General features: G+C 36.5%; 1 pseudogene; it reads right to left on the reverse strand.

The window, feature by feature from the left end:
• Positions 1-11741: 11741 nt before the first annotated feature.
• On the reverse strand, positions 11742-16753 carry LOC114029887 (annotated as a pseudogene).
• Positions 16754-27779: the final 11026 nt, after the last annotated feature.

Consider the following 27779-nt stretch of genomic DNA (forward strand, 5'->3'; position numbering starts at 1 on the left):
AATGTACAGTGCTAAACTCATTCTAAAAATTAGGAAGCTTCCAAATTGTTGAAAAGTGTTTGGTGATCCATCCATAATCAACTGAAGAATTCAACTAAATTCAGTAAACACTTAATCACTTACTGTATACAGATTACTGTGTTGGGCATTTGGAATACAAAGGAAAAAAAGGAAACAATCCTAACCTTCAAGGTATTTACATTCTACTAGAGGGACAGAAAACATGCACTGATAATCAATTAAAAACATAAAAAATAATAAAAGTGCAAGAAAAAGAGCATTTTAACATCTAGAGGAATTAGAAGGCCAATCAATAAATATTTATGAAGTACTATCCTAAATGCTGGGGGTACACAAAGAAGCAAAAGATAGCCCCTGACCTCACGGAGCTTACAATCTAATGAGGGAGGAAAGAAACAAACAATTATGGTAGCTGAGTGGTGGCTTAAAGAAAGCTAGGGATTCCAAAAGGTAGAAGTAAAAATGGATTACATTCTAGGTAAGAAGACCCACCTATGGAAAGATTCAGAAGTGGGAGAAGAAATTTAATACACAGAGAACAACTAGAAAGACAGTTAGACTGGAATGGAGGGTATGTGAAAGAAAGTAATAAGAAATAAGACTGGAAATTTAGATAGGAATCAGATTGTGAAGGCCTTTAAGCACCAGACTGAAGATTTTTGTATTTTATCCTTGGGGCAATAGAATTCATTGAAGATTTAGTGAGGGGTGACATGTATCTAGTCATTAAATAACCACCTCTTTAACCTTGTAAAAGGGGGAAGTGGAAAAAATCTCTCATAAAATACAATATTGCTGTTGTGCCTTTGGCATAGAATAATTCAACCTGTCACTTAGTCCATCCCTAAAGTTTATAAAAGACAGTCTCTTTTATTACTGCAGGGCATTGAGCTTAGAAGCAGATGAATCATGTGACCTTTGAGCTAGAAGACAATGGATCAGTTGAGCAGTTTCCATTGGGTCCAGATTAAAACCCTTGATGTTATCTGGGGAATATACTATCCTATACACTGTCACTTATTCAAGAACTGCTTTCAAATTTTGCGAATTAAAACTAAGTGTTAGATTTAGTTGCCCTAAATGTAAAATTACAGTATGGAAAGAGAAGACCAAACAACAGTCGTATGAAAGATCTATGGTTTTTAGAATATTGCAAGTTCAATTTCACTCATGAATGACTTGGAAGCCAAAAAGAAAAAATCAATGTGATCTTAGAGTAAAAAAAGAAAAAGTCAAAATAGTAAAGCCAAAGTAAGCAAAAGCAGGGTTAGAACTAAACAGAGAACTCAGATCCACTGAGTCAGAAATAGTTTTAGGTAAATTTATTTCAGTACCCTGGATAGTTCCAAACAATTGTAGATAATCTTAACAACTCAGAGGTGTTGGTTTTTGCTTTCTGTTTTGTTTTGTTTGTTGGAACTCTTTAGTGTTCTAGATCTATTAATTTAGTTCTACCTTCCCAATAGGATTCTAATCATTAAGGGGTACTTACTCCTTTTGGACTTTTTCTTTTTTTTAAGCCTTTTTATTATCAGATGGTTCACATACTGTACTTCTCAGATCAAAGACAAGGGCTTAGGCTAAGTTGGAAGCCTTTTCCTCTGAACAGGGAGAGGATCAGTATTCAATGGATTACTCAGACAGACAAAGTGATAATGTGAACTTTATGGACCAATAACCTGGATGTTTTCATTTCCTCAGTACATGTTATATAATTTCTACTGCATGGTAAACTCTATTCACTTGGTTTTGTTTTCTAATTGTTTTTTTTTCAGTCTCATTCCTATGTAATAACTGCTTTACAAGCTTTTTATGCATAAAGAGACAGGCTTCAGTTTAATGTAAGGATAAATAGTGCTGTCCAAAAGTGGAGTTGGATGCCTCAGGAAGTAGAGAGTTCCCCATATGTGAGGTTCTTTAATTCCTCTTGTATCCCCCATAACACCTGTATGATGCTATGCTTGACTGAAATCCATTAGTCATGTATGGGTTAAACAGTCTTGAAAAGTAGATCACTCCAGAAATCTTTAGCAGAAGGTCTATAGAGACCTCTCTGACTCTGTTATTTCCCTGCAGGTCTTTTATGCCCTCAAATAGAAACAGATCCCTGCAGACCACATATTGACTTAGAAAACCATAAATTAATATGATCTATGTTGTGTTGATTTTTATTTATTTTGCTAAACATGTCCCAATTATATTTTAACCTGGTTCCACACATTTTGTAAGTATGGCACCTCTGCTTTATATGAATTTAGCAAATTGGCATATAAAAGATTTTGTCTAGCACACTGCACTTAAATATCTCTTTTCTGGCTCTGGATAGCAGTCTGGTGAAAGACCCTGGCTTGGACTTTGTTGTATTCTCACTCTGCTCCCTCCACAACAGCTTTAACCTATTTTCCCCACCCTACCACCTTTGTGGGCAATTTCTTGGCCACACCAAGACTCAGACTCAAGTGTGTCTATCCAACCCTAAGTCAACAGCAGTGACCAGGCATGATAACGGTGTGTGTGTAACAAATGCTTGCTAAATGTTGAGTGAATTAATTTTAAAAAAAACCCTACTAAGCCTTGCCTTTACAGAGCCATTGCCCTATAGGGAATGATGACTAGTGAAAATAGCTTTTCCCTCAGTATATGATTAATGAAATACATCCCACCACAGCCCCACCTTCCATTCCTGTGATGATAACACTGAATTGAATGATATTTCTTTCAAGATTCACAGAGACCTAACGATTACTCAAGCTTACACTTGACAGTGAATCACAATACAGTTCTTTACAAGATTTCATGATAAGGAGTTTTTATTCACTGGTTTTGACTTTGCACCAGAGCTTCAAAATGTTATCTGTTTGCAAGAGAACAGAGGAAGGGGTTTCTTCACAGGTGCACATGTGCTTCTAAAAATTTCTATTGGTCTGCATTCATAAACAACCATCTGTAATATCTCTCACATTCTCTATAGTAGGCATATCCAATCATTTTTGGTTCCCATACTTCATCAGTTTTCAGCAAACATTCCTATACCTTGATTCAATATGGAAGAAAATAAATTTTAGAGTTTATCATGCATATGTAAATATGAAATAAAATCAATTTCAATAGAATGATATAGTTATTTGACAACTATTTATTATCCTCCCTTGATAAGTTGCTCAAACCCCATAGGGATAATTTAACCCAGATTGGTAATCTCTACTCTAAAGAAAAGGATTCCTCATTGGCACACTGATGATTGGTGACTACGTATTTTGAGGAGGCTTAATATTAACTTATTTTTATCCATTACTGTATCCATTACTTTAAGGTTTACCTAAGTGCTTCACATCTATTATTTCATTTGATCTTGATAACAATTCTGGGAAGCAGATAGTACAAACGTATACTTATTTTACAGGTAAATTAACCGAAGCTCAGAGAAATGGAAGTTACTCATGGAAAGTCTCATAGGTTATGGAGCCAATATTTGAAACCAGGTTTTCTGTCTCCAAGGCAAGTTCTCTTTCTATTCCTACAGAGCTTTACTCATTGAATAGATATGATAGAATCATATCCTGCCTGGTTAAAGTGGAAATCTTGTACCAGGCATGGTGGCACATGCCTGAAATCCCTGCTATTGGGGAACCAGAAACTGGTTGGTTTGTGGCTTGGGCTCAGGAGTTCTGAACTACAATGGGTCTAAATAAAGATAAAGCCCAGAGCCCTTCTACTTCTAAATATATGATCCTATGATTCCATGGAATGTCTGAAAGCACATCTAAAAGAATGAAAAAGGAAAAAAATAACTTCTGCTTTAGAAGATGTTTCTCTGAATTATTCTGAGAAAAATGTTAGTTTTTCATGCATACAAAACTCTCTGACTTCAGAAATATCTGAACTTAGGAGCTTCCTCTCCTAAGCCTAAATTGCCAACATGGAATTAAAAAAAGACTTAAGAAAATTTCCATATGGTGAAAACTTGTATCAAATTACATTCCTCCTTTTTTCAACATTAGGGAAGCTAGATGGCACAGTGGATACAGTGCCAGCCCTGAAGTCCAGAGGACCTGAGTTAAAATCTGGCCTCACACACTTACTAGCTGTCTGACCCTGAACAGGCAACTTAACCCTATTTGCCTCAGTTTCTCATCTATAAAATGAGCTGGAGAAGGAAATTAAAAACTCTCCAGCATTCTTGCCAAGAAAACCCCAAATGGAGTCATGAAGACTCAGATGTGACTCAAAAATTACTGCACAACAAAAAATTTTCAACATTGATTGAGTCAGCAATGATCTAAGTAAAATTTGTATACCTCATATCAGTAGGATGGCCCAAGACATTTGCCTAACAAGATAAATCCAATTCAGTGTTGAAAATGTACAGTATGCAAGTGCTAATAGGCAAAATGGAGGTAATATGACTAGTCTACAATAATTTCTGTGGAGCTGAGACTAAAAATGATAATCTTTGTGAAGCTGTTTTGAGTTTATCAGAAAATATGTTATACATGTATGACCTACATCAAACTGCTTAGTGTATCAGCGGAAGGGGAGAAATGAAGGATGTCCCCCAAAAAAATTTGGAACTAAAAAAAAATTTTCAATGAATGTTAAAAATTGACCACATGTAACTGAGGGAAAATAAAATACTATTTTAACAAAGAATATATGTTATAGAATATTTGATCATTATCAAACTATTTTATATTCACAGCATTTGGTTATGAAGAATTAGACTCTCTAGTGAATCTAGAGGTAAAAATTAGTGGTGGATTAAATTGGTATTATAGTAATGAGAAATGAAATTTTTAACTTGGTTGGTTGATAAATACAGTCAAGTTATTTTCTCCTCATCTTCCCTTGACTTGAGGAACTGGCTATGATTTAGTGAGGGTAATTTTATTGATGGAATACCAAAGTTCAACCAGGTAGCATTGGTCATGACTTATTGAACAAGGATTTTTAAAAAGGACTTTTTAAACACTGCCGATAAGATAAACTTAAGCATGAGGCCAACCCATTACACATCATTAGATGTGGACATTCAATATTCTTGGAGAAAACTGGGAGAACGAAAATCATGGCTAGTAGTTTTCAAAGGTATAAGAAGAGTATAGATTTAGAACTGGAAAGGCCTTTAGAGGTCCTCTAGTAACTCTCTCATTTAAGAGATATTGAGGGTTAAAGAAATAACTTGCCCATGGTCACTCATGTAACAAGTAGCAGGGTTGAGACTTGTGTACAATGATAAGAGCTCATATTCCTCCCAATAACCATATGAAGTAGGTAGTATATTCTTCCTATAAGGAAACTAAGATCAGAGAGATAAATTGACTCTCTCATTGTAATACAACAAGTATGAGAGCCAGGATCTGTACCAATATCACTCAGAACTCATTTCATTTTACTATATTGTCTCTCTTGTTATTTACAAATTTATTAACCTGTTATACATAAATCATTTTCTATGCCGAATGCATTTCAACTGTGAGAAACAAGTAGTAGGATGACTGACAAGGAAAAGTAAAGACTTTCCTGGTGAAGTCTGACCATATGATTGCATTATTTAAATATTACTAAAAATAGCAGGTTCTGCATTCCTCCAAGTTCTGTCCCATCTTAAATTCTACTTATTCCCAGTGAAACTACAAAAAGACTTTAAATGTAGGATATTCCTATTATTTGTCTTTGAAAAGGAGAATAAAATATACTCAATATTCAAGTAATTAAATAAATCTGATCCCATATATTCAGAAGCTCCCTTCAAGAACATAGATCTCAATTCATCCATACCTTCCTATATTGTACAACTCATGTCCCACAGTGTCCCAATCTACAGTTTAACACTGGACTCAACTCAATGTCCATTTTATTCTCTACCATAGATATATTTGTAAATAAGCTGTACTGGATATTCATCCAAATGCATGTTGAAACTGGGTCAATAGACATTTTTCATCCATTTGGTATCTACTGTATGAGTGTACAGGGCAAATTCCTTTTGAGTAATTACAGATCTCTTTCAAGAAGCTCTGAAATGTTCTGGACCTTAATGTAATCAGCATAATATCATCCACAAACAGGAACATTTGGAGGGTCCCATTGTCCATAAGAGCTCACTCTTCAACCTTTTTATGTGCTAGAAGCCTCCATCATAGTGGTGAATACCTTTGGTAAGATTATATCTCCCTGTTTTATGCCTCATCTAGTATTTATCATCAGAGGATTGCTGAACAAGGTTAATTCTGTTGTCACATCTTCTGAGGAATCTTGAATTATTTTTATGTATTGTAGAAGATACCATTTTTTGTAAAATAGTCTGGAAAGTAACATTTTGTTTTATCAAATCAAATGATTTTTCATTATCAACAAACAAAAAGACACTCTAAAAAAACCACTGCACAAAATTTTCATATTAAAAATTGTTCACCGTGAAAGTTTTCTTACATTTCTTTTGGTAAAAATAAAGATTTTAGGATCATGGATGGAGTTGTTTCATTTTATCACCTTCACTATCATTTTCTTTTGAGGGGCATAGACAATAGAGTGTGGAGTATAGGGAAGAGACATGGAATTGTATGCCACCTTAGACATTTTCCAACTGAGTACCTATTAATAGATCATCTAACCTATAGAGACTCAGTTTCCTTATCTGAAAATGGGGATAATAATATTTGTTTTACCTACTTCACAGGGTTGTTCTGAGGAAAGTACTTTAAAATGCTATGGAAATGTGAGCTATACGGTTCTGACAGTGCACATTATTAAATGGCATACTTTGTTTTTATTCAAACCAACCTTGGAAAGTGAGATGCCCAGGATGATTGGAGGGAAAACAGATGAAATGACTGGGGAAGAAGGAAGTTCCCCAGGACTTTTCATTTCAGCCCAATTTCTTTGCTTACGAACTTTTAGGCCAAGAGAGTGTGTACGATCTTACTTTTCACATTCTCTGGTTGAAAGTTGAATACTGTGAGCTGTGATGAGAGTATTACAGTCATTTCCTCCCTTAAGATGTCAGCTTCAGCTCCAGCACCTTTTTCTCCCAGCCTGATATGACAAAAGTTCCAAGCCCAGAAGTCTTTTGTTTCACTTCTGAGCAACATCTGTAAAATTCACCTAGTGAATCTAGTCAATCCTATGTGAGGCTAAGATCAGAGAGGTGGTGTACAATAGGGGTAAAAGAGTCATGCCAAGAAAATTCAGTATCTCTACTTCTGCAACAGATACTAAGAAGGGGGAGGGAGAGTACCTGCCATATTTTAGAACTGTTTTTTTAATGTCCCAAACTTGTGATGCTATTAATATCTGTGGTTAAGTGGAATGTTCAAATTGTTTATTGCAACAGTTGCTTTACAAATATTTATTCCCTTGGAAACCACTCTCTGTACTACCATTTTGTAATTATACAAGGAGTGGAAGGAATTCCCAGTTTAATGGAAAACTACAACTGATCTGATATAATAGAGAGACAGCTTGGTAGAATGGCAGGAGTATTAGATATGGAGTAAGACCTGGATTCAAATCCTGCCTCAGGCACTTATTACCTTTGTGACCCTGGACAAATCATGCATCCTTTCTTGGACTGAAGTGTCTTATCTGTAAAACAAGACAGTTGGACTACTCTCTAAAGTTCCTTCCAACTCTATTTAATAGCTAATGTTTATATAGCACTTTAAGCTTTGCAAAGCTTTTTACAAATACTATCTCATTTGATCCTCACAACAATCCTGGAAGTTAGGTTCCATTATTATCCTCATTTTACAGATGAGGATAATGAGGCACAAGGCAGACAGATGTTAAGTGACTTGCCAGTATCACATAGTGTCTGAAGCCATATTTGCACTGAGTCCTGATTCCATGATCCATCCACTACACCACCCAGCAGCCCTTAAGATTCTATGATTTTGTAAAAGTGAATTGGGTCTAATGCGGTAGAGTCCAGCAGCTTTATAGAAATCTGCATCTTCTCTGAACTGCACTAACGCTATTGGCGTTTCTCTGTGATTAGAAGGGAATAGGTATAAATTAACAAAGCTACAGCTGAGCTGAGTTAGTTCTGCGAACTCTGTTTCTGAACAGCTGTTTAGGGTAAACCACTGATGGGAGTCACAAGGCTCCAGTAACCTTATAAGGTTAAAAGAGCACCCAGGTTTTGGGGGAGGCAGGCAGTGTTGAATTATTACAATAATGTTTTATGAGCTATTCGGAGCCTTTATAGTGTGATAAAAGGGTCACTGTATTCCAGGGGATGAGCCACCAAAGATTCAGCCCGAATTAACTATTCTTATTTGTTGACTTAAAACTTCAGTTCTTTTCCATGGAATGGTATGTTGATGCAAGTTATTTTCTTTACTCCTTATTTAGTTTGGGTCTTCTTCCTGCTCAGAATTGCATTTCACAACACATATCAAGAAGGTTCATGCATCTCCTGGATGTTCCCCAGCTATGTGGCACAGGGGAGAGAGGGGAGGAAGAGAGGAAAGGAAAGTGCATTGATTAAGTGCTAACTATGTACCAAGCACAGTGTTGGAGATACAAAAACAAGCAGAAACAGTCCTTGCCCTCGAGGCACTTACATTCTAAAGGGGAAAGTTAAGACACAAAAGTGAGCTGAAAAGAAGAGGGGGGAAAATGAAGTTACCTGGTCCAGGCATGGTTCAGAGGCAGTCAGGAAATGATCTGGGAAAACAATGACAGCAGGTCAGCCTCAACTTCCATAAAATGAAGGGTCCAGGGACAATTCACTCAGGGGAGAAAAGGGGTGGGCCTTGTGGAGTGATACACTGTGTACGTATAGGGAAGAGGAGTTGGGGACAGCTGGGCCAGAGTGAAGAGACAACTGTAGAGGGGTGCATGGTTTTGAAGTCTAGAAGAAGCTGGGAATAGAAAGGGGAGGACAATAGTATCCCAAAAGCCTTGCAGGGACTAGTGGTAGCAAAAAACAAAATATCTAATACCCTAATTGATTTGAAGCACAGACTAGAGAATAATAAAATTTTCATGATGATAGTCTGGGGTTCAACTATAATTGATGTCCCCTTTTGTGACTGAGGCCCCCCAACTTCTCAAAAAGGAATTTCTGATTGCTCTGATGCCTCTGATCTGTAATCAGTAGGTTCCTTCTAAAAACAAATTAAACTGTCCTCTTCTCTGGGAGTTGTTAGGTAGAAACCTAACTTCCCTCTATTCCTTATCTCTTCATTTCTCCTTTGTTGATCCATCTCTCACCATTAACTCTCATCTTGCCACATGCTCCATCAGTTTCTGCCATTTCTGCAGGTCACGACATTCATTAAATCAAAGCCCTCCACCAAATGGTTCACCCAACCTTTCCAGCCTTACCTCCCTCTATTACCTTCAAATATGGTTTCTTCTGCAAAACTAAACTACCCACAATCCCTCTCTTTTTTTTCATCCATCTCTTTTTTGTTTCTATACTGTTGTCCCAACTCTTGCTCCCATCGCTGTCTGTTGAAATTCTTCCCTTCCTTTGAGATCCTGCTTGGGTAACATTTCCTCCATGATGACTACCTGAAAACTCCCATCTCAAGGTAATCTGTCCCTTTTCAAATTTATCATAGCAATTTGTTTAGACCTCTCTTTTGAATTTTTACATACTGTGTTATATTATCAATAGAGAGCAGGTGTTGAAGCCAAGAAGAACTGGATTTAATTTCCACTGCCTCTGATATACATTGATTGTGCAAGCCTGGGGAAGTCATTTAAACTCTCAGTTCTCTAAGCAAATCTCTAAGACTATATGTTGCAGAGACAGTGCCAATTTACATTGGCGAAGGGAATTTCCTCTCCCAGGAGTTCCCTATCCTATACTAATTAAGTCACAGTCCCCACTGCCACCATCACCACTAGATTTAATAGGCTGCTTGAGAAAAGGAATCTTGTGTCTAACCAACTGCCTTACATCTGGAAGCACTTAATAAATGTTTATTAAATCAATCATTCAATGAAGTTTAGGGAGCCTTTTTCAATTTATATCCAACGGCAAGTTTAAAGATAAAACAGGTGTGTTATGTCAAGTGCAGGCCTTTCCACACCAAGCAGGATATTAATACAAGCTCAATAAAGGGTTTTCCAAAGCTCTCATCACAGCGGCATTCATTGCAAAGTGCATGGCAGAGGTGAAAGTCAAAGTTATGGCCCAAATCGAAGAAGTGCTCCTTGAAACTGAGGCAGCAGTAAATTCCTCTTATTTCTGAGTTCTAGGTAGTTCACAGCTGTCGAAGGAAAGACATAGTGGAAATTATTCACAATCGGCATCAATAATCCCTCATAATGCATAACCTCTACTTGGGGCAACCAAAAGAGGAATGTAAAAAGGACAAAAAGGCAAAGGGAGAGAAGAAAGGCAAGAGAAAGGGAGGAAAAAAAAGAAGAGGGAAGGCAAAGAAGGAAAATGCAGGAGATTTTCAAGTAACACACTCCAATTAATCAGCCAAGAAAAATACTCTTAAAAGTTTGAGTTTTGGCAGGACTTAGATCGTAATTATTAACCACCAGTCGTATTTTGACCATAGGAAGTGCTACAAATAACAGTCAAAGGCTTGCTTATGAAAAATCCCCACCACTGGAAAGCTGTTAAGATTTAGTTAAGCACAAAGTATATTCAGGGCAGATGCTGCCCTCCTGAGTACCAGAGGAGTATTGCTGCTTGCCAAGTAAAGATGACAGAAGCCTCTGAAAATTACTAGAGAATTTTGACAATTTGAATCGTTAATTAATTCATATACACTATTTTTCTAAAAGAACAAATTTTTGAGTAATTCTGAGCTATTACTTTAAGCATTTATTTAAATTAATGGGAACTAGAAAAAATAAGAAAATAACATGAGGGAAATTATAAGAAAAACTATGAAGAATTCTATAGAAATATTTTCAGATTAACTTTGTGGTTTTTATTGATGGGCAACAACTTTATATTCCTAGATATCACTAAACTATTTACAATTAATTTACAATTAATGCTCAACATTAGAGAAGAGCAGACAGCAAAATTAAACAAAACAAAGAGATATCAACCTTCATTATTTTGCCCATTTTAAAATCTTGTGTACACAGAAGCATAAATGCCATTTGAAATATTTAATAACAATAAAGTTACAATCACCTATCTGTTTAGCCTAACATCTTGATTCCATTGCTTAATTATTTTTTAAAGTCCTGTTTAGAAGCAGCAACTTTTTTTTGTTCTTTCTGTACATTTTCTTTTAAAGTAAGAATTCTTTCTCCTCTAAGAACTGGTTCATATTTTTATCCTTTATCAAAAACTAAAGGGGGTAGGGAGGAGAAGGTATTGCATTTTTAGAAGTTTTTCACTTTTATAAGGAAAGATAAAATTCATTCTCACAGAACCTCACAAGCTGTGTTGCTGGTGCAGGATTTCTTCTACTAGGCAATTAAACTGGGAATCAGATGCAAACCCCCCTTTATCATCAGAAGAATGAGCATTATTCAGAAATAAAGGGGCTTTTGTATTTTTTATATCAAGCAATTGTCTTTCAACCAAACGATTTTGATTTGGGAGTTAAAAATCAACATGAACTATGCTGTGCACAAACTCCAAGGGAATTAATTTCTTTTTCATGCTATCCCATAGTTGCAAAGGAGAAATAAAGTTTCATTCGCTAGAGCCATTAAAGAGAAGAAAAGAAGTTAGTAAGAGCTGGTATTCTAGAAAACAGATATCTTGCACACACAGCACAGAGAAAGAAGTTTTAGAGTAGGTCAACTTGGTGATGGTACAAGAGGTAGGCTGTGCATTCAGCAGAAGGCTTCACCGCCTGGTACTGGTATATATATCATTTTGACTGCCTGGTCATCAATACATAACCAGTCATTCAGACCAATTTGGAAGACATCTGTAGTACAATGACCACCACTTGCACTGTTTCCAAGATGATAGACCACTACAAAAAGTCGATAGTTTCGGTGGCCTTTAAAATTTTTATTTTTTACACTTGGAGAAAGCAGCTCTCAGCTTAATTTCAAAGTTTGGAGCATATGTTATATTATTTTTAATGTAATATTTATTTGGTGAATTTACATTTGAGTTCATTTACAAAAGAAAAGTTACAGACAAATGTAGCTTTCAGTGTAGTTTCAAATATTTTAAGAACAGGCAACCATCCGTGAGGATTTGGAATGATAATATTGAACCTCACATGTGTCACTTTCCTTTGTGTGATTTTTCTACTCCTCCCCAGGGGGAGGAAGAGAGAACAGTAGAAGACAATGTCGGTGTCAATGAAAATAAGGTCATGCAAATAAAAACCCTTTTAGAGACTCAGAGGAATTTTAAGTTGGGAATAAGTAACCCTCCTGTAGTCAGCAGTGGTTGTCCTGGAAGGTGCATAATTAAAAGACTAAAAATAGAGAGAGACCCCTTGGATCTGAACTGTCACTATCCTGGTTGTCAAAAAAAATTCACTTCCCAATATGCTACCTTTAAGACCCATAATCTCCTCCTAAAGCCAGGAGTTACTACCCCTGCTATGAAAGAGGGACCAATCTTAGAGATACTAAAAAGGTAGTGTTTGGGCTGACAAAGTTTATTTGGTTTCAGAAGTATAAGCACTCTCAGCTCACTCCCAACACCCCAGATCCTGTAGACTAACAAGATTTTAGTTCCTCAAAGGGATGGCATAAGGCCCTAATATGTTGTGGTATGTATTGTCAGAGGCTCAGGCTTAGATACTTGACATTCTTAATAAGCTTTTGACATCCACCAGTCTTCTCATACACAAACCACCTGAGATGTAGAACAAGAACAAGAGAGAGCTTTTCCAGGGTCACTCTTTGACTAATTTCAACCTTTGGCTTGGTTTTTGTGGTAAATTCTTGGACAGACACTATTGCCACCAGACTTTCCAACACATCCTAGACTGTGTGTGTGTATCTTTTCAAACTGAATGTCCAATTTCAAGGTAAAAAATGGTTGCAAAGTGGCAGATTCCTTTGAACTCTGCTGGTAAACTACAGATCTTATGTGTTCCCCAAAGATGCCAATCATTGGAATCTGAATAAAGTCAGCTTGCCGAGTGACTGACCTTTTGTTCTGGATGTTGACTTGTTCCCACTCAACTTCACTACCTTCTCCTTATCCCTGTTCTTCTTCAAGTACAGAGTATGTTTCAGGTCCATGTTATTTGTTAAAAAGAAGTTTAAGTTCAATATTCCCTTATGTGCTCCATTTAGAATAAATCCTAGATACCCTTTTCAGAGAGGCTTGGCTTGATAACTGTCAGCAGTCTATATCCATAAGTGGGTTCAAAGGCAGCTCCAGGGTGGATATCCCTCACTATCTTGTCACCAAGAGCTTGTTTGACTTTTAGAGGTATTGGCATATTGGTGAACTCATTCATTAGTTCAACAAAACTGTCTATCATGGATGTCAATGTGCCTGGCCACTGCACTTTGGAATACATTGGAATGAACTTCATTAGATGATACATTGGGGGTGGAGATACAACCGATGCCTGCAAAGTAGCATTGATGTAGCACCATTTTCTTTTATTGATCAGTGCTCCAGGTTGCAAAGATACTGGTTTATGTATTAGCAGTACATTTTCTAGTTATTCTGCAATCTCTATTGCTACAGGATCCTCTGAAATTGGAACAAGACCTTCTTTGACTTCAACCTGTTTTTCAAGGACCAGAGCAGATTTGGCAGGGAGGGAATATTTAGTTTCAATATACACCATAGGTGTGAAAGCAGAGGGCTTAGAATTGTGGGGGGTGGGGGGGAAGGCTAGCACAAGATTTAGCAAGGTGATTAATAGAAATTGATCCTGTAACAGGGGTTGTGACTTCATATCAGGTGAAGCATTGTCATGCTTAGCTGGATCTGAGTCAGTGCTTTTCACAGTGTACAATTCTACCCCATTGGCATGGGCCTTTGAAAGAAGATTCAAGTATTTGTCCATCAACAAGTCCAAGATTTTCAGTAGTACCAGTATAAAGCTGTGCAACCGCTGTCCTTAATGGGCTACCCCTACCAGACTCTGAAGGGATGCAAGACTTAAAAATTAAGCTGCCCTGCAGTCCTGATGTTGTCCAGTGCTCTAGGAAAAGAATCATCCTTCACAGTGTCACTGAGGAAGTCCACAGAATTTTCAGGGCTATTATGAGTCCTTAGTACAGCTGATGGTGGTATAGTTCTCATAAATTCTATTTCCTCTGTACTTCTATTGCTCAGTACTGATGAATTTGCATGACCATTTACAAGGGCTTCTGTAGGGATATATATGGTCATTGTCATCTCTCAAATAACTGTAGTATCCAAGTGACCTTTTTTTCTTCTTTTTATGTTCCCTTTGTCCAAGGTCTCTAGATAGGCTTTCATTTTCTTTTTTTTCAGCTTTGGCATTAGAACTATTATCTAAAGCAAGTGCAGGGTTTGTGAACTGGCAGTCGATGGAGTTATAGTTGGTTTCATTGTGTTATGTCTTCATGGTTCTTTTTGGAAGTTGTGTAACCAAGAATAAATTCTGGGGCCTGAGGATTGAGTGTGATTTAAATACTGTAGTCAGTGTTATTCAGTAAATATTCATCCTGTTCAATAACTTCAGCAACACCAATTCCCTGTCACATAGTTCTTCTGGGGTCTCAGTGTCATACAAAATTGTTCCATTATATGGTGGAAGCTCAAAATAAGAATGAGGAGTCACAAAAAAGTGACTGACTTCATCAGGAGTAAGATCTCCAAAAACATATATTGGTACATTCTATAGAATTTTTAAAACGATTCCTTTTTTCTGTGAAATCATAAAAATTAACAAATACCCACATTTCAATATCTTCAGAAAAAAAAGGATTCTGTTTCATTTCATGACGAATACCTGAAAAAGGTCAATGTTATATCAGCACCTCAAAATCAGTATTTTTGAAAGTGAATTCTTCATCTTTCTCCTCCAGACTTGCTTTCTCCTCCTGACATCTTTATTTCTGTTATGGGGAGGGCCATCTTCTCACTTAATGGCAATCAAAACCATTGAAGAATCTGTAGCTCCTCTTTATTCCCCCCTCCAAATTCTATCCTCTAAATTCTGCTTCCAAAAGACATCCCATATTTATTTTCTCCTCCTAAGTTCTACTATCTCTACCATGGTTCAGGTCCTCATTTCTTCTTGCCTAGTCTAGGAGTTTCCTAGCTGGTCTCCCTGCCTTGAATATCTTTCCCCGTCTCCCTCTACATGGCTACCAGATTATTTAAATACAATTCCATTCAACTAGCATTTATTAAGTACCTGCTATGTGCCAGGTGGCACAGTAGATAGAGCACCCAACCTGGCATCAGTAGGACCTGAGTTCAAATCTGGCTTCAGATACTTACAATATGTGGGACCCTGGACAAGTCACTTAACCCTTTTTGCCTCTGTTCATCATTTGTAAAATTAGCTAGAGAAGGAAATGCCATACCACTCTAGCATCTTTGCCAAGAAAACCCCAACTGGGGTCACAGAGAGTCAGATGTAATTGAAATGACTCAACAACAAAACCAAAAATATGCCAGGCTCTGTGCTAAATGCTAGAAACACAAAAACAAAGTGAAACCTGCTCTCAAGGAGCTTATGGTCTATTTAGGAGAAATAATTTATACAGAGTAATAGATATAAAATATATTCAAAGTAAATACAAAGTAATTTCAGGGTGAAAGAAAAGCCTCATGTAGGAGAAATAATGTATAGAGAGTAGTAAATATAAAATGTATATAAAGTAAAAAAACTAGTAATTTCAGGGCAAAAAAAGGCCTCATGTAGGCGGGGGCACTTGATCTTAATTCTGAGGTAAGCTGGGGATTCCAAGAAGCAGAGATGATGAGGTAGAACATTCCAGGCATGAGAAATAACCTGTGCAAAGACTTGTTTAATTTGGAAGATATTATTTAATTCTTTGTCTAATTTCTCTGTCTTCATCCCCTGAAAAAGCTACAGAAGGATAAACAACAATTACTTTCACCTGGATATGCCTGTAGACAAAGTGTAAAAACACTAAAGGGGGCAGTCAGGTGGCACAGTGGATAGAGCACTGGCCCTGAAGTCAGGAGGACCTGAGTTCAAATGTGGCCTCAGACCAAACACTTGACACTTCCTACCTCTGTGACCCTGGGCAAGTCACTTAACCCCAATTGCCTAAAAAGAAAAAAAAACACTAAAAAAAAATAACAATCGGAGAGGGAGGGAAGCTGTAATAAATCATATATACACAGAGTTTGGCCATGCTGGAAGTCACACAATTTTGAGGTATTGAGGGATTAGTTCTTAAAAGGTATGTGTAAAAAACTGTAAGACTTTATTAACAAAAAAGCTAGCCCAGAGAACATCAATGACTATTCATGCATATACCTACTTTCCTATTTTTTTTTTTTATTTTGAGGATGTTTCACACCTATTGAGGGCATCTTGTAATTGTATTAGAATGAAACAGGTAGGCTTTCATAAGCAATACTCCACAGTAAACCAAGCTTTGTTATTCAGTTGTGTCTGATTCTTTGTGGCTCCATTTGGGGTTTTCTTGGCAAAGATACTGGGGTGGTTTGCCATTTCCTTCTCTAGTTCATGTTACAGATGAGGAACTGAGGCAAACAGGATTAAGTGACTTGCCAAGGGTCACACAGCTAGTACATTTCTGGGGCTGGATTTGAACTTCCAGGCCCACCACGCTAATCCACTGTGCCACCTACCTGCCCAACCACCTCTTTACCATCACACAATTGTCTGAAAGACATAGAGATTATAAGATCTCACCCCTTTTTTCATCTGTTGACTATAAAATAGTACTTGATCCAGTAGAGCAGACGTATCAAACATATGGCCTGCCAAATCTCCTGAGTGAAAGTTGAACTAAATTAAAATGTAATTGGGAAATATTTAACAAAATAAATAAAAATATAATAAAATATAGATAACATTGAAGTTTAAAACTAAGTCAATATGTGGCCTGTAGGGATCCCTATGTATGGATCAGTGGCTCTCATTTCTATTTGAGTTTAATACCTTTGAATTTAATATCACTGCAGCAGAGCATAACACCACATTAAAGGCTCTTTCAACAAGATGTCTCCTATGTATCTGTCAAAATATACAAAATTCCTTGAAAGACTCAACAGTAAAAACATCTTTCTCCTCCAGACTTGCTTTCTCCTCCTGACATCTTTATTTCTGTTACAGGGAGGGCCATCTTCTCACTTAATGGCAATCAAAACCATTGAAGAATCTGTAGCTCCTCTTTATTCCCCCCTCCATATTCTGTCCTCTAAATTCTACTTCCAAAAGATATCCTATATTTATTTTCTCTTCCTAAGTTCTACTGCCTCTACTATGGTTCAGGTCCTTATTTCCTCTTGCCTAGTCTAGGAGTCTATAAAAAAATTATAAAAATTATAAAGAGATAACTTTGTTTAACAACTTTCTGAGCATTACTATCAAACTAGGATAAAGCAGGGACATATAAGCTTATCAAATGGGATTGCCACTATTGTGATAGAGATCTAGCAAAGATTCTCACATAGTAGATAGTCCCCACAAATGGCTAGGTTTGTTTGTCAGTGATATTGTACTGATTACATTGAGTCCTAAGACACGGTAGAGCCCCCTAAGAAAGCTTCATAATTACTCTAAAGATTTTGGCCTAATCATTCACATAGGAAAAACCAAGTGGATGAAGAATGCCTATTGTCTAGGTTATGATATAAAGTTCTACTGTGTATGAATGATAGAAATTGCAAATGGCAATCTAATTGAGCCCAGAATTTAACAGGATAAGAAATGGTAAATTTCTCTTAATGACCTCAAGCTTCTCCTGGAAACAAAGACCCACCATTTTCATACCTTCTGGTTTTATTTTATAGCTATGAGCCATGAAAAACTGCTGTTTCAGTTAACTGAAACTAAGATTTACCCAAAGAGAAATGTAAAGACACATGATAGGTAAGAGAAAACTACAACATATCACCAAAAAAAAAGGAATTATGAAAAAATGGTATATAGAATGTCATCAAAGAGATTTTTAAACAAGGGATGGTCACATGGAAAGAGTGAGGGATAAATTATGGACAACTTGTGTACTCCACTGGTAATCTCATGATGTTAGAAGAAAGTGAGAAATACCCAAACACATTTGATAGACACTTGCGGCAAACATAGGAAAACATGGATAAAAGTCACATAGGAGATGGGCAGGTATGGTCATTCTACATTATTGGAGAAAATACCCATAAGAATGAGATCAAAGGGACATTTGAATGTTTGACTTGACCTTGGTTACCATATTCTCTGATAGGAAAAGAGATCAAATGTTTACAGGCTGCTAGCTTCTGAGATCCTTTGGTTTCCTTTTGTGGCCATTGTTTTTCATTGCTTAGACTTTTAAAAAAATTATTATTTGTTAAGAATCATCAAAGCAATGACTAAACAAGAGATAGAGAACATTATGAAATGCAAAATGGATGATTTTGATTACATTAAATTGAAAAGTTTTTGCATAAACAAAGAGAATGCATCCAAGATTAGGAGGGAAGCAGAAAACTGGGAAAGAATTTTTACAACCAGTATCTTTGATAAAGGCCTCATTTCTAAAATACGTAGAGAACTGAGTCAAATTTATAAGAATACAAGTCATTCCCCAATTGATAAATGGCCAAAGGATATGAGCAGGCAGTTTTCAGAGGATGAAACTAAAGTTATCTATAGTCATATGAAAAAATGTTCTAAATCACTATTGATTAGAGAAATGCAAATCAAAACAACTCTGAGGTGCCACATCACACCCATCAAATTGGCTAACATGACAAAACAGGACATGATAAATGTTGGAGAAGATGTGGGAAAATTGGAACACTAATGTATTGTTGGTGGAGTTGTGAACTGATTCAACCATTTTGGAAAGGAATTTGGAACCCTGCCCAAAGGGTTATAAAATTGTGCATACCCTTTGACCTAGCAATACCACCTCTAGGGTTGTATCCCAAAGGGATCATAAAAATGGGAAAAGGACCCACATGTACAAAAATATTCAAAGCAGCTTTTTTTATGGTAGCAAAAAATTGGAAATTGAGGAGATGCCTATCAATTGGGAAATGGCTGAACAAGTTGAGGTATATGAATGTAATGGAATACTAATGTGCTATAAGAAATGATGAGTAGGCAAACTTCAAAAAAGCCCAGAAAGATTTACATGAACTGATGCAGAGTGAAATGAGCAGAAGCAGGAGAACATTGTACACAGTAATAGCTACATTATGTGATGACTGATTTTAATAGATTTGGCTCTTCACAGCAATGAAAGAATCTAAGATAACTCCAAAAGATTCACTATGGAAATTGCTATCCACATCCAGAGAAAGAACTATGGAGTCTGAATGAAGAAGGAAGTGTACTATTTGCTCTCCTTTTCCTTTGTTGTTTTGTTTTATTGCTTCATTCTCAAAGTTCCTCTCATTAGTTCTAATTGTTCTTTTCAGCAGGACTAGTGGGAAAATATGCTTAGTAAGAACGTATAAGTAGAGCCTATATCAGATTGCATGCCGTCTTGGCAGGGGTGGAGGGGAGAGGAGTGGAAAGGGGAGAAAATTTTAAACTCAAAATCTTATGGAACTGAATGTTGAAAACTAAAAATAAATACAGTAATTATAAAAAAAGAATCATCAAAGCAAACATTCAAACATAAACAGAACATAAAAGAAGGCTGTATGCTAAACAGTTTGTTTTAAAATGTATATTAAACTTAACAAATTAATAACAAAATGTTTCTGTCTCCTTTTGAATTTATTTTTGTATCCTTTGAGGTTTTTATGATAATACGCTGCTTACCTCCCAGAGTAAAGAAAGTGCTTTGTGAACCTTAATACACTATATCAATGTGTCATTATTTGAAGGTCTCTAAAATTGAGTTGTAGAGATATATTGATATTTCATCATATGTCCTTATCATACCAACATTTTAAACAGAAGTTATAAACCTGTCAAAATTATTTCCTAACTCAGATCCTAATTATCTGGGTAACTCCTGGATTTAGTCACAAATTAATGAATTTTTTAAACTCCTAAAACTGGGGCTTCAATAAAGCAGAATAAAAATGTGAACACTGACAAATAAAATCTATTTTCTTACATAAAACATTGTGTTTCTCAGTAAAAGTATATTTGCTTATACCCTTAGGGAGATAGTGCAGATCCTTCACTGAAGCTGATGAAGAAACAATTTGAGAATCCCAGCAGCAGCACAACAGAGCTCCCTGACTATTGTGTTCTGTCCTCATTGGAGGCAAACAATGATGATCTCTGCACATTTGTCAAGTAGACAGGTAAAGGAGTGTCTTGCATCACCAAGGCAACATGCCATCCAAACAAAGAGTGAAGTTTATAATCTTGGGCCAAGACTGATATTACTCATGCTGGAAGCATGCCTGAGGTGGAAAATGCTTTCTGGTGGTGGTTTTACAGAATCATTCTAAAATAAACAGTACTGAGTCCCACATTATCTTCACTCAGTATGATATAACCTGGTGGCTACATCTAGTCAAAAGAAAGAAAACCTTTTTGTAAATACTCTCAACTGTTTGTGATAGTGGAGAAGAGGCAAAATAAAGCTAACACATTTGGTTTTTTTTCTTTGAAAAATATTACAGTGTAATTCTTTTATAAAGATGATGTCCTAAAAAGGAATTTATTTTGAATACTTCAATGGATCTATGATGGCCCCTTGGGAGACTGTGCTATCCAGATACACGAGATGCACAAATTTAGAGACATCTCCACTCTAAGTAGACTGTGCTATCCAGATGCACAAGATGCACAAATTTAGAGACATCTCCACTCTAAATGTTCATGTGGACTATTTGCGCCTGACCTGTGGTAGAGCCCTCCAAGCTCATATTGATCTGAGTAGACACAGTTGGACACACTGTATCTTGACCCCAATATAGTGATGTCATTTTGGTCTTCTTCAAGGATGAAAAACAACAATCATCCACCCATGCAGATTGCAACTCTGCCGTGCTTTCTCATGCTAGGAAATCATCTTAATATTTGACGGGTATCAGTTTCCATAGCTAGGTGTGTATGTATACCCCAAGGATGACAATATCAATGTCAAGAAGAAAGACCAAAATATTTATAACAAGTAACTAGTAAGCATTTATTAAACACTATGTTGTCATTAATTGTCCTAAGTCCTGGCAATACAAAGAAAGGCAAATATATAGGCCCTAGCCTCAAGGAGCTCCCATTCTAATGGAAGAGACTATGTGCAAATAAATATGTACATATAAAATCAATACAGTGTAAATGGAAGGTAATCTCAGAGAAAAGGTATTGAAGGGAGTATAGTAGGGGGACAACTGAGCAAGGAATAATTGGAAGTGATTCTTGAAGGAAACCAGGGAAGTCAGGAATTGGAGGTGAACAGCAAAAATCCTAACATATGTAGAAGTACAAGAAGACTAGAAAGGCACAAATGCCCCAGTTTGTAAAGGGCTTTAAGTACTAGAAGATTTCATATTTGATCCTAAAAACAGCACGATCTCACTTTAAAGAGCTATTTATTATGGTAACACTGACACTTACAGCACAAATGAGAAGAAGACAATGACTCCAAAACATTTATAAGCAAAGTCTCGAAGAAAAACATAGTTTAGGCAAAAATTCAACTAGAATCTCTGTAAGAGATGAATCAAGAGGTTTTTTTTAAGTCAAATTGATTTTATAAAGAAATTAGATTATGAAGGAAACAATTTGACTTTTGACTTTGTTTTATTATTTCTTGCTATCTCATGAAGCTATTGACTTCTATTTGTTCCATTCTAAATTTCAAGGGTTCTGTTTCTTAGGTAAGGTTTTGTGCCAAGATATTAATTCGCTTTCCAATTCTTCCTTTCATTTGTTGTTGTTGAGTCATTTTAGTCATGTCCAACTCCTTGTGATCCCATTTCTTAGCAACGATATTGGAGTAGTTTGCCATTTCCTTCTCCATGAGGCAAACAGGTTAAGTGACTTACTTAGGGTCACACAGCTAGTAAGTTTCTGAGGCTGGATTTGAACTCATGAAGATGAATCTTCCTGATTCCAAATCCAATGTTCCATCCATTGTGCCATCTAGCTGCCCTTCTTTCTTTAATAGTTCTTACTTTTTTTCCAATTTTTTTTTCTGCTAACCTTACTCCCTGACATTGTGTTATGGGTCAGACTTCACCCTGGGTATGACTGCTTTAAGCAGGTTGAGAGTTTGCAGTTCCCTGGCCTGAGATTTCCCTGAGATCCTGGAATAATACAACATGCACAGAAATGTGCCAATCCTGGCCTTAACATGAAGTCTGAAGTCAGAAAATAAAGCTGGAAGAATGAACAAAAAAAGTAAAAATATCACCTTAAAGAGCTGTCATGGTAACAGTGATATTCAAGACATGGAGAAGGCAACGAATGACTCCAAACCATCTACAGGCAAAGCCTCAAAGAAAAACACAGTTTAGGCACAAATTGAACTAGAATGCCTTTGAGATATGAAGCAAGAGTTTTTTTTTAAGACACATTTTTTCATAAGCTAAATTGATTTTATAAATGAAATGAGAGCGCAAGAGGAAACAACAGGAAAAAATAGAGTGCTAAGAGAAAAATTGGGGAAAGATTAGAGCTATGGAAGAAAGAATTGGATAGAAAATTAATAGCTTGGCACAAAACCTTACCTACAGAACAGACTCCTTGAAAATTAAAATAGTCCAAATAAAAGTTAATGTCTCCATAAGATAACAAGAAATATTAAAACAAAGCAAAAAGTTCTCCCCCCAAAAATAAAAGAAAGTGTAAGGTGTTTTCTATTCTGAAAAAAAAAAAATCTAGAAGACAGATCAAGGAAGACAATTTATAACTCATTGGATACCTAAAAGTCAGGACCAAAAAAAGAACCTAGACAACATATTTGAAGAAATCTGCCCAGATCTTTAAGAACCAAAGGACAAAGTGAAAATAGGAAGACTTACCAATCTGTCAGTTACCTCCTGAAAAAAACCCCAAAACCCCAAAAGGAACTTAGGAACTTCATAGACAAAATCCACAGCTTCCAGGTCAAAGAAAAAATATTGTAACTCAACAGAGAGAAAAAACTTAAGATTTGAACTTAGATTTCTTAACTCCAGGCCCATTGCTGAGAGTCATGGAAAAACATAAACTCTGATGAATTAAAGTTGAATTTACCCAAAGGGCAATGAAAAGGCATAGGATGAGTATGAAAAGGTTGTTTCACATTACCAATGAGGAACTGTTCTGGAGAAGTGTAAAGGATATCATCAAAGACGTATGACCAAAAGATGGGTTAGTGAAGGAGGGTAACCAAAGGACAATGCAGGCACTACCTGAGCAGCAATCTAATGCCCAGGGATCTGGAATTTCCATAGAATGTCAAATGAATTTCTAGGAAGATGTGGACAAGTGTCAACCAATGATTAGCACAGTGCCTGGCATGTGGTAGATTCTTAATGTTGATTGATTTATTGGAAAAGAAGGCACAGACAGCTTGTGATCTCCGTCACCGAAAGGATCATTCATATCAGGAGATTAAAGAGTTTTTGAAGTCATGGGTCATCATGGCCAATAATTTGTCATCTGGTCACCAATTTTCTCATAGCTCCATATGTAGATTGGTTCTTGGAAGGATATAGTCCATCTCCAGGACCCTCAGGCATAAAACTTTTCCAGTTTATGAAGATCTAGTCAAATCTGTGTTCTGCTAACAACTTTTACACATTCAGGGTTATTGCAGCACCAAAATGTGGCATCAGAGTAGGACTTTCATGAAGGAAGGAAAGGATATGTCATATGATTTTTTTTATAGTACTGTTTGGAGAACATAATTTGACCTTTAGTTTATTCAAATTCAGGTTATAAATTGTCACAACAGATTTCCATGATATTTTCACAGATTTGTTTTCCTATTTATGTTCTGCTTATAGGATTGGCTTTCCTGTAAACACACCAACCACTGAATGAATGAATAAAAACATTTGTAATTGTTTATAGGGACATGATGGAGATTGCTAGTTCCCCTCATGTCTTCCCAGAGTCTTCCTTCAGCAACTTGAAGTGGAATTGGCCTCTTCCATCTTCCTCCTTGAAGCTGGAAGCCAGAAGTGCCCAAAGTGACTTTGAAACTTGAAGAGAACTCAAAGATGACTTGAAAAAGATGGAAGAGCTCTCCTCTCTCTGGATTCCTCCAATTCCTCCAACCCTCAGGCCAGCAGAATATTCATTTCCACCAATGAGGAGAGAGAACTATACCAATGGATTTTGGGGATAAACTATGGGTCAAATGTGCCAAGAATTATGCTAAGTGCTGGAGATTGAAATACAAAATTAAAGATAGTTCATGCCTTCAAGAAACTGACATTCCAATGGGGGGGGCAATACAACACATATGTAATGGGGTGGTGGCCATGGAGAGATATTGTGTGAAAAGTTAAAGAAATGGTGAGTGGAATTAAAGAAGGGATAGATTGACATGTCTTCCTGGCACTGATGAAAGAGTTGATTTGATTATGGTTCTAGGAACAAAAGGGAGAGGTACATATAGGGAACAGATGTCAACTTGTGAGTTTGTAGGGGACTGAAGTCAAGTATGACTGGAGCACTCTATAATAGGTGACAGATAACCACAAATCAGCAATCCTTCCTCAGGATGAGAAGTTTGGGCATGAAAGGGTTAAGTTATCCAAGGCTTAGTTTCTGGTCTGGCACAGCAGTTGGTGAAATGGATTGGGTTATGGGATACAGCTCAGAAGTGTGCTGGTGATTAAGAGAAAGCCAGCCCAAGTTTGCTTAAGATAATCCAAAATAGGTAGTGAAGAAATATGCCATATAGACAATACACTAAAATTATACCAATATTAAAATTCCTTCTTATATTCTGAGTATTTCAGATTCCTTTACTTCATATTGCACTGTTTAAAAATAGGGGGAGGAAGAAGGTTACTTCTCAAAAATGGCAATTTTAGGGTTTTCTTATTAATTTGACAAATTCAAATAAAGTAGATGATTCATTACTTCACAGCCTAAATATTAAAACCTTAGGGAAGAGGCATAGAAATAGAAATAGTAGTAGTAGCAGCAGCAGCAGCAGCAACAGTGGCTGTCACAATGATGGTAATGACAGTAGTGGTTGGCATTTATAAAAAATGTTAAGACTTGCAAAGGGTTTTATAAATATTATTTTATCCTTACCACAACCCTAGACAGAACCTGGGACAGAGAGGAGAAGAGACTTGCCCAGAGTTCACATAACTAGTTTCTTAAAGAGGATTTGATCTCAAGTCATTCTCCATCATAACTACTTAAAAGCAGGCTAAATGATTGCTTGATGGGAACACCAGACCACATTCTTTTTTTTAAAATATGGGTTAGATTAGTAATCTCTCCAGTCTCAACTCTGAATGTCTATGATCCTTAATTATTGCTAATTTTTAAAAATAATATCTGGCAAAATATCTGTCAATGAGAGGAGTTGATACTTAGCCAACATTGTTACATGCCTTATAGAAGACTTTCATTTAACCTAATATGATATACAATATTAGGTTATACAGTATTAGGATATACAATATCTTTGCCAAGAAAACCCCAAATGGGGTCATGAAGAATCAGACATGACTGAACAACAACCACAACGTGAGCCACAATCTCTGGGAAGCATTATTACTATGAAAAACTAATTATTCATTTCAACTGTCACTTTCACTCTCTAAGGTAAGAGAAACCTAGAAATTAAAATATTTTTAAAATGAAGATTCTGATTGATCGATCTGATAAATCTTGTTCTCTACTAAACAGAGACAGAATCTTGATTTAATTTTTTAAAAAAAGATTTTCATATTTACTTAGTAATTGCTCTGGATTGTGGTAAAGCTGAAGGTAATATACCAAGCAGGACAAGATAAATGAATCTAAGTGTATTCCTTTTAAAGTTATTTTCTCCTCTGTGGCAAGGTGGATTTCTAGAAATGTGCTCCTCAAACAAAACTGAATCACGCTTTTCTTCTATTCTATGGTGCTGAGTTTTATGAGGATTGTTCATGTAGTAAGTGATGAAAATCAATTAAAAATGGCAAATATTAAGAATTAGTTGTTCAAGATACAAAAGGATTATAGCAAAAGGCAAGTAATTAGAAGTAGACATATGGAAAGCAGGACTGAGTAGGATGTAAACACAACCAGAGAAATATTAAGTTCTTAAGAAAAAATTTCATTACATCTTTCATTCATCTCTGTAAACCCCATAGTTCTCTGTATTGATATCAATCGCATATTTTTTTTATTCAAAACTGTTGTAAACCCAATCCCAAAGCCCATTGGTATGGGCCTTTCTTCTCATTGGTGGAAAAGAATGCCCTGCCTGGAGAGGGGAGGAACTGAAGAAAGAGAGAGGAAAGCACTTCCATCTTTTTCAAGTCAGATTCAGGTTCCTTTGGGCTCTTCTGACTTCCAGCTTCAAGGGAGCCAACTCCCTTGAAAAAGGCCAATTCCACTTCAGGTTATTGAAAGTTGTTGTTGCTGTTTTGTTTGTCCTTCATTCTTGAAGAGGACCATGACATGAGGAGGGTAATGCCATGACATGCAAGCAAATTGGATTTAAGTGAGAAAGAGCTGTGCAAAGTCACCAGCCTCACTTTCTCCTCTGAAGAAAGTCTCTGGGAAGACACAAAAAGATTGGCAGTCTCCATCACATCCCTATCCCCAGCTTATTAGCCAAAAGACTTCAGGGAACTTCCCCGAGTGTGAGATCTAGGACTCTGTCTTGGTTAAACTGTTATCTCACTCTCTCTGAAAGACAGCTCCTATTGTGTGCCTGATATATATTCTCCTATGTATACTTTCTATGATTTCTGTTTTGCTATGATGTAGATAAATGGATTTCTTTGTTTCCCTATGTGTGTTCATTGTGGAACTGGTATTTGGTGGAAAAGGGATCACGGCTTGGATATAAGGCTTGGGGTCCCCAAGAATGACAAAAACCAGAAGTTAGATGGAACCTGATCATATCATGTAAACTAACAATATTTAAGAGAGAAGATATAATTATAATCTATATGCCCTCTCTCTGGGAAGAGCAGAGTATCCTCTAACCCCTTCCTACTTTCCCTCCTGGCAGGAATTAAAATGTCCCTTGGAGAAGGTTGCAGGAAGAAGAGGCTACATTTCATCTACTCTATATATCTTGCATATATCTAGTTATTTACATGTTATTTCCTCCATTAGAATATAAGTTCCTTGAGGATAAGGACTGTTTTTGCCTTTCTCTGTAGCCCTAGGGCCTGGCACATAGTAAACACTTAAATTCTCAGTGACTGACAATAAAAGGTGAACCCAAATATTTGGCCCATTGCTTTTAAGAGTAACACATATATAAGCTAGACATATCCACTACATCTCCAAAATACTTGTTTGTATTATTGGTTGGATGTATACTCTATATGACTATTCTTAAACATTTAAGAAACAAGCATTAACAGAGATTGATCTATGATGAAAGATGGATCTTAATACAATGCTTGATACAAGTGTTTAATAAATGCTTGACAAGTTGTTTTAAAGTTTGATATAAAATGAATTATTTTGTATTCTATTGCTGATTCAATATTGAGCATGTATATGAACAATGGAGAGCACTGGGCCAGGAACCAGGAAGACAAGTTCAAATCTGATCTCAGACATTTATTCTCTGTGACCCTGGGAATGAGTCACTTAATCTCTATTTGCCTCAATTTCCTCAAC

The sequence above is a fragment of the Vombatus ursinus genome, unplaced genomic scaffold (genome assembly GCF_900497805.2).
Source record: "Vombatus ursinus unplaced genomic scaffold, bare-nosed wombat genome assembly UNPS02014942.1, whole genome shotgun sequence".
Lineage (NCBI taxonomy): Eukaryota > Metazoa > Chordata > Mammalia > Diprotodontia > Vombatidae > Vombatus > Vombatus ursinus.